Genomic DNA, 7,041 nt, shown 5'->3' with positions numbered 1-7,041 from the left:
CAATGGGAGCTGCTGGAAGCAGCACCTCCATATGTATGGATGAGCTGTGTTTGTGTTTTATTGATCAAACAGTTGTTTATTTGACTGCTATCAAGTGTTCTCATAAGACTCTAATGGGTTTCTACTCCTTTTATTTACTGCCTTTTCCAGTATAGATGTATTTCATTGAATTATAGTAATATAAGCATGGTTGATTGCAAATATCATCCTTCCTTTATAACTTTACCACTAATTTAAAATAAATTAATATGAATGCAACCCTTTTCCCCCTAACAGGATTGCCCTTAAAGTAAGCCCTGTCCTTAAAGTTTACAATATCCTGCCCAAAGTTGTATCAATTTTTTTCATCTTCCCTTTTAAACATATTTTTACCCCTAACTACTATATCTGGCAACATCATATAGTATCTTAATATTAGGTATCTATATTTCAATTCATTGTTTCAAAGTAGGGTAGAGAAAGGGGAAAAGGGAAGTTTCCTTTCTGCTACAGCAAGCAGGTGGTTGACAGGTTTCCTGACTTGCCTGTTCTGAGTTGTATTACATACTCTTGTGAAAGGGAAAAGAAACTGTGTTTCTTCAGTGTTGAGAAAAGAATAAAGAAACTGGGCTGTTGAATTTTGAGACTATCCTTGCAGGTCTTTCTCTTTTCTTTTCTGAAAAGTCTTTATACATGGGCAATTCTTAATAATAATTCACACACACACACAAACTAAACCTAAGATATTAGAAATATTGGATATGAATTAGCAGTTCCTCAGCCTGGCTGATGATACAAGCAGTCCACCAGGTTTCCATACACAGGCTAGAAATCCCTTTAGCCAGGGAGCAGCACTTCCCCCACCCCTCCCCAGTTCAGTCTTTTTCCTCCAGTACTTTCAGGTGTGTTGTTGTAGGGCGAGTGAGGTCCACTCATCATGTCATTTCCCCCTTTTATATCTTCTTCCAACTTTCTGAAAAGATCTTTTGGTGTGACCTGAGTCAAACAGTTCCTATTTTGTAGTGCTATCTCTTAGAGGTTTCTATTGCACACAGTTCCTGGGGTAATCCTTGTGCTTGTGTGTATTTAGTCAATAAGCCATTAACATTGTTTGGCCTTTTTATTGTTGTACCTGAAAGGCTGCTTGTGGGTGTTCTCAACCTCACAGCACGTTTCAGTGGCACATACATAGCCAAACTTCATAACTTCACATACAATGATAACACATACAATCCAATGAGATATTAATGTCTAGCAGATCAAGACTTTTAGAATGATACCTCACAAGGTATACCTTGTCCATAACATATCACAATTATACAACGGTGGTGAATGGGGGGAGGGAGGTGCCAGGATGTCACATCTCCCTCTTGTGGCTGACTTCAGCATCTATAAGAGCTTACAGTTTACTCATAGCTAAAGGATCCCTCTTTGGCAGGGACTTATGTTGAAAGAACTGAGTTTGGTTGCTACTGAAGACCTTGATGCCTGCCCTAGAATTCTTCCTCCCAAAGTGCTTAGGATTAGATATCTTAGATAGAGTTTAGTTTTTAATTGTATAATAGCATTTCAGAATCATTAGCACTGTCCATTAACCAAACTTCCTTCAGTTCCATCATGCTGATCTCAGATGCTTGAGAGACTCACTCCACTCTAGCAAAAATCAATCATTTTTTCTTACAGACCATATGTCTGTTAAGCATCAGTAATCTGTTGGGTTTAGTGATCTCCAGGACATGGTGGCAAATTGTATTTATATGATTTAGTTTTAGTTTTGTTTGTTTATTTAAAAAAAAAGCACTTTCATGGTGAATGTATTTCTGGCAGCAATGGTGTCAGTAGCTTATAGATTTCTTGTTTGGTACCTTTGCACAATTTAAATGTTTTGGAACAACATCTAGCTGCTGCAGTAACAGGTGCTGAATAAATAAATGCAAAAAATACATTAAATTAAATTAAACTACCGCCAGACTGAAATCCTAAACATACTGATAATGCGCTTTAGCTGGTCTCCTTATAAGAGCTACTATTAAATATATTTATATCCTTTCATTTCCTGTAGGGGTAAAAAGTAAGTGCTAAGCCACACGTGTACATTTTAATAATAGATATAGATAATCCCATAAACAACATAGTAGAAAAAAAGTCAGTTATTGGAGTGTCAGTCTTTAGGGGGGAAATTCTTTGACAAATCCAAGAAATAAATTCCTTGTATATTTCATTCCATGATTTTTAAATAGATTTATGACTTGTGAGAGCAACTGGAAATTGCTCTCACTCAATAACTGGAAATTTTGCTGAATGCAGGGATGCCCCGATATAAGACAGGTAAGGAGCTGCTAAAGAGGAAGCTTTGATTTTCCATTTAGATTACTTGGTTGCCTCATCAATCTTCCCCCACCACACTGGGAAATCTATAAATGTGTAGAAGAGTCTCAAGCCTTGGCCTTGAGGACCCTTGAGGGATCAGGAGTATGACTCTCCATATTTTTGCTTTCAAAACATCAATACTATAGAGAGAAGTAACCACAAATCAAATTGTACCACTCAACCACCATATCTTACACTCCTGAAAAGATTGCCAAGACCACGTCTTTCAGATAGCATCCTATAAAGTGCTTAAGTTTTTCAGTAAGATACCTTGTGCATTGTAGATCCATCCACACACTTTGGTTAAAATTAAGCCATTCAGATATTTCAGTCTGCACCTTTTGAAGACATCACAACAGTGGTGGATTACATTTTCATAGATACACATGCTGTACAGAAAGTAGGAAGTGCCCCTCAATACCTTCACAGAGTAGTATGGAATGACTAGATGTTTGGATGAGTTCATCAGCAGATAAACACCCAGTATAAAATGGCACATAAAACAAATATCAGTATCTGAGTGTTGCATCGCAAGAGCAGGAACAAAGTCCAAGCAGAGAGAGAGTGTGTGTGTATGCAGCCATCTTTATTCATTCCCAGCATGCTCTTATATACAACATGATAAGCAATCACAATTGCTAATTAGTTAATTAAACCCACACAGCCGCAGCTGTAACTCATAGGGTAATTATCATTCTACACACCTGTCTACCTATTCACAATTAGCTGGCCAATGAGAACAAGCCCAAAGCCAGCCCTTCACTCACAATTCTCAATCCAGAAGCCTTCAGCATCTCACATTCAATCCCACATCTCCCCCCTTTATTTACAATCAAAAGAAAAGGAAAAAAGGAAAACAAGATAAAAACATTCACCAAACATTTTTAACTTATAACAGCATAACACCACAATCTATCTTAATCAAATATTATGTTATTCATAAAACATTTGCAACTCATAACAGCATAACATTATAACCTATCATAAACAAAACTTTATAAGATCAACCTATATGACCATTCAATCCTTAACATATAATTTCAAAAACATCAAACGAACAAAACAAAACACAATAAACAAATAATGTAACCTCTGCAGGCCCCCCCCCCCCTTTTTTTTTTTTTTTTTTTTTTTTTTTTTTTTTGTGAAAACATCCCTCAGCTGTCAGGTGATCAAACTGACACTGAGGGTGGTGGGGGGGTCTTAAGAAAAAAAACATCAAACCACATGACAATACAACAACAATTCTGGCCAGAAAACAGACAACACAAAACATAACAAGGAACATAAAACATAAATCTTAGTTCTAAATAATAATTGCATGGTACCACACAGATTTTTTTTCAAACACAAAAAATCATCTCAAGTGAGTAATTCATTCATGGAGGATCAGACAGAAAAAGTCCTGGCAGAGCTAACAAACAGCTCTCCTCCGGGGGCTCTGGTTTCGCGACATCTGAGCGCGTCTCGTGAGGCTCCTCCGCATCTGCCTGCCGTCACTCCGGAGGATGCAACCAAGGCCGGACCCACCTCGCTGGCATCCACCTGGGACCCGCATCAGTGGCAACACACACATAACCCCTGCCCCACGTTAGCAAGTCAACTGGTCCTTTCCATATTTGCTGCTGATAATCAAACCATTTGACCGAGGGTCGGGGGGCCGCACCCTGCTCTTCCCCAGTCATCCCGTTGACATGTTTAATCGCGGGGGGCACCTGGCTGTTTTTACCAAGATGTAACCAATTAAGAGCTTGCAGCAACCGAGCGGCAGGCGTCTTATCCAAGGCGTCTGCCCGCTCACTGCAAATCCCCCCTTTTTGTCTTAAAAGGAGCGCCTTAAAAGAGGCATGAGCACATTCAATAATAGCGTGTAGTTTGTCTGCTTCAGCCTGAAGGGTTTGGACAAGCAGTTCTTTGGCTTGTAGCTCCTTCTTAATTTCACTCAGCTCAAGAACCGCAGCTCTATAATGACGACGGTTATGTGCTGCATCTACTTTGGCTGCCGCAACCTGCTTTTGAAGGTTATTAACGTTTGACTTTTCTCTTTCGAAGGCAGTCTGTAAAGCTTGAATATTTAGGACTGCTTGAACCCGGAGATTCAGCTGCACCAGGTCTGCCTCTCTCTCTGCTAGTACTGTTTCGAGAATGGTGCTGTGCTCTCGCAAAGCAATGTTAGACTGACCAAAACCAGTGAGCTTCCCCCGTTCATGTTCCAGTTCGAGGGCCAACTTCTTGTTTATTTCTTCCAAAAATTTTATCTTTCTCCTAGATTCTCGAAGCTCCTGGCTGGTAAGTGAAATTACTTCTTGCAGCTCTTTCTCTGACATCATCTTACTGTGGCTAACAGCCTGCAGCTCTATCTCTAAAGCTTGAATCCGTTCATGGGAAACCTGGTTATTTCCTCCATCAGCGATTTGTGCATCCCGTTCTTTTTGCACTGACTGGAGGTGGCTTTCTAACTCCACTATCTGCTGGTGAACCTGGGATACTTCCTTCTGAAGTCTTGAGCATTCAACATCAATGGACTGCTTTTCACTTCGAAGTTTCAGTAACTCCCGTTTTAATTCTTTCACTTCCAAATCCAGCCGTTTCTTTGTAGATTTTAATTCACTAATCAGCTGGTCCTGTGAACTTGCATCTCTTTGATAAGCTTTCACCATTACCTTTTGCTGTAAGAACTGCTCCTTCAATCGTCTCTGCGCGGTGAGCCATACTGGACTCAGGGAGAAAACCTTCTTATCGCCCTGAGCCACTGATTTCCAGAGCTCACAGCCCAACCGCTCCCAAACAGTATTACTACTCGATTGAACGGAAAGTCCCCCTCTTCGTCCCCACCGCAACAGGCGGGATAACGCATCAGAGGGGAACTTTTCTCCCCACCGCTCCGTGATGCGTATCAAATCTGCTGACGCAGCAGTTCCCATATTAGCTGCCCACTTCTTGGTTCGAGTGTGCCTCCCTTGTCAGATGCCCTGCGGCTCCCAGCCGCTTACTCGAACACCCTGCGGCTCCCAGACACTTGTCAGGTACGCCTCCTTTCTTCGGACGCCCTGCAGCTCTCAGCTGCTCGCTCGGACGCCGTGCGTTTTTTTTTTTTTTTTTTTTTCTTTTTTTTTTCCCCTCTCTCTCTCTTTCTCTCTCTCCTCCGGCCGCTCGACGCTGGGACTTCAGGCGCGTCCTTCTTTTTCTTTTTATCAATTCAGGCCACCAACACTATCTTCATTCAAGATTGGCAACAGTGGTACTAGTACTTATCTTGTTTTAGTTCTGTTTGCCTTCTTGATAGTTCACGATTTGTCTTCTAGTGACTTCAGTTATGGGTTTAGTTCTTTTTGCATTTCATTCATTTCCTTTGCCTCAGCCTTCTCATACTTTCCTCTCCTTCTCCTAGTGATAACCAGTACAATAATTCCAGCAACAATTGCTAGTACCACCACTACAATGACTGCAATAATACCAGCAGTCAGACGTTTCATGGAAAACTCTGGGGGCTTTTCATCAACATAGTAGATTAGAGCTTGATCAAATTTTAGAGGTTCTTCACTGATGTTTATCTGTAGTGTGAGTCACCTTTGACATCTTTTTCAAAGTAGTAAGCCACGTCAGATATATCCACACTCTTGGCAGACTTCTGGGAAACATTTTGTTTCAGTTCAATAGTGATATAAGGTTTTTCATACACAACATCAGTTATATACTCTGGATTCAGCGAGTAACGCTCCTTAAATTCATTTCTGATGATTACCTTCAAAAGAGAAACATCCACAGCTGTACTTCTCTCACTGTGTTTTGTTTCAATGATGATCCAGCTTGTTCTGACTAGTTCACTGCACTGTAAGTCTGTATCACATCGGGGTCACCATTTGTTGCATCGCAAGAGCAGGAACAAAGTCCAAGCAGAGAGAGAGTGTGTGTGTATGCAGCCATCTTTATTCATTCCCAGCATGCTCTTATATACAACATGATAAGCAATCACAATTGCTAATTAGTTAATTAAACCCACACAGCCGCAGCTGTAACTCATAGGGTAATTATCATTCTACACACCTGTCTACCTATTCACAATTAGCTGGCCAATGAGAACAAGCCCAAAGCCAGCCCTTCACTCACAATTCTCAATCCAGAAGCCTTCAGCATCTCACATTCAATCCCACATCTGAGAAGGTAATTAGGACAAATAAAAACTTTAAGATTATTAAAAAGTTATTCAATAGCCTTCAATATAGAAATTGTCAGTTACCTATTCTGTGCTCAGATTCACAAACGCAATATCTAAGCATTCAGTGTGTCTAAGGGCAGGTTTGACCCTACGAGCATGTAAGGTATTTAACCTCTACTTACATGAATAGTTCCATTGACTTAAATGGTACTGTTTGCATTCTTAAAGCTAAGCATGTTCATAAGTATTTGCAGAATGAGGGGTTAAATTGTATTTTACAAATTATATTTGTCACTTCAAAGAAAATTGCTTCAGTACTGGCAAGGAAAATATTGTGTGTGTACTGAATATGGTATTTTGAAAAAAATACCTAAGTCACTTAAGAGCACAAGTCCCATTGATTTCAAATTGCAAACTTTCATGCAGTATAGTATATAGCCAAGTTGAAACATTTCTGCTTTCTTGACTTGTGGAAGTTCAATATAATATAAGGCAACTTTATCAGTTTTGTGTCTGGGATTGTGTTGCTCTCA

General features: G+C 40.1%; 1 pseudogene; it reads right to left on the bottom strand.

The window, feature by feature from the left end:
* Window positions 1-5,517: 5,517 nt before the first annotated feature.
* LOC123363227 lies at window positions 5,518-6,199 on the bottom strand (annotated as a pseudogene).
* Between the last annotated feature and the right edge of the window lie 842 nt (window positions 6,200-7,041).

Source organism: Mauremys mutica, chromosome 2 (assembly GCF_020497125.1).
Source record: "Mauremys mutica isolate MM-2020 ecotype Southern chromosome 2, ASM2049712v1, whole genome shotgun sequence".
NCBI classification, from domain to species: domain Eukaryota; kingdom Metazoa; phylum Chordata; order Testudines; family Geoemydidae; genus Mauremys; species Mauremys mutica.
Note: the sequence above shows the minus strand (reverse complement) of the source record. Positions and strands in the feature narration are given on the sequence as shown.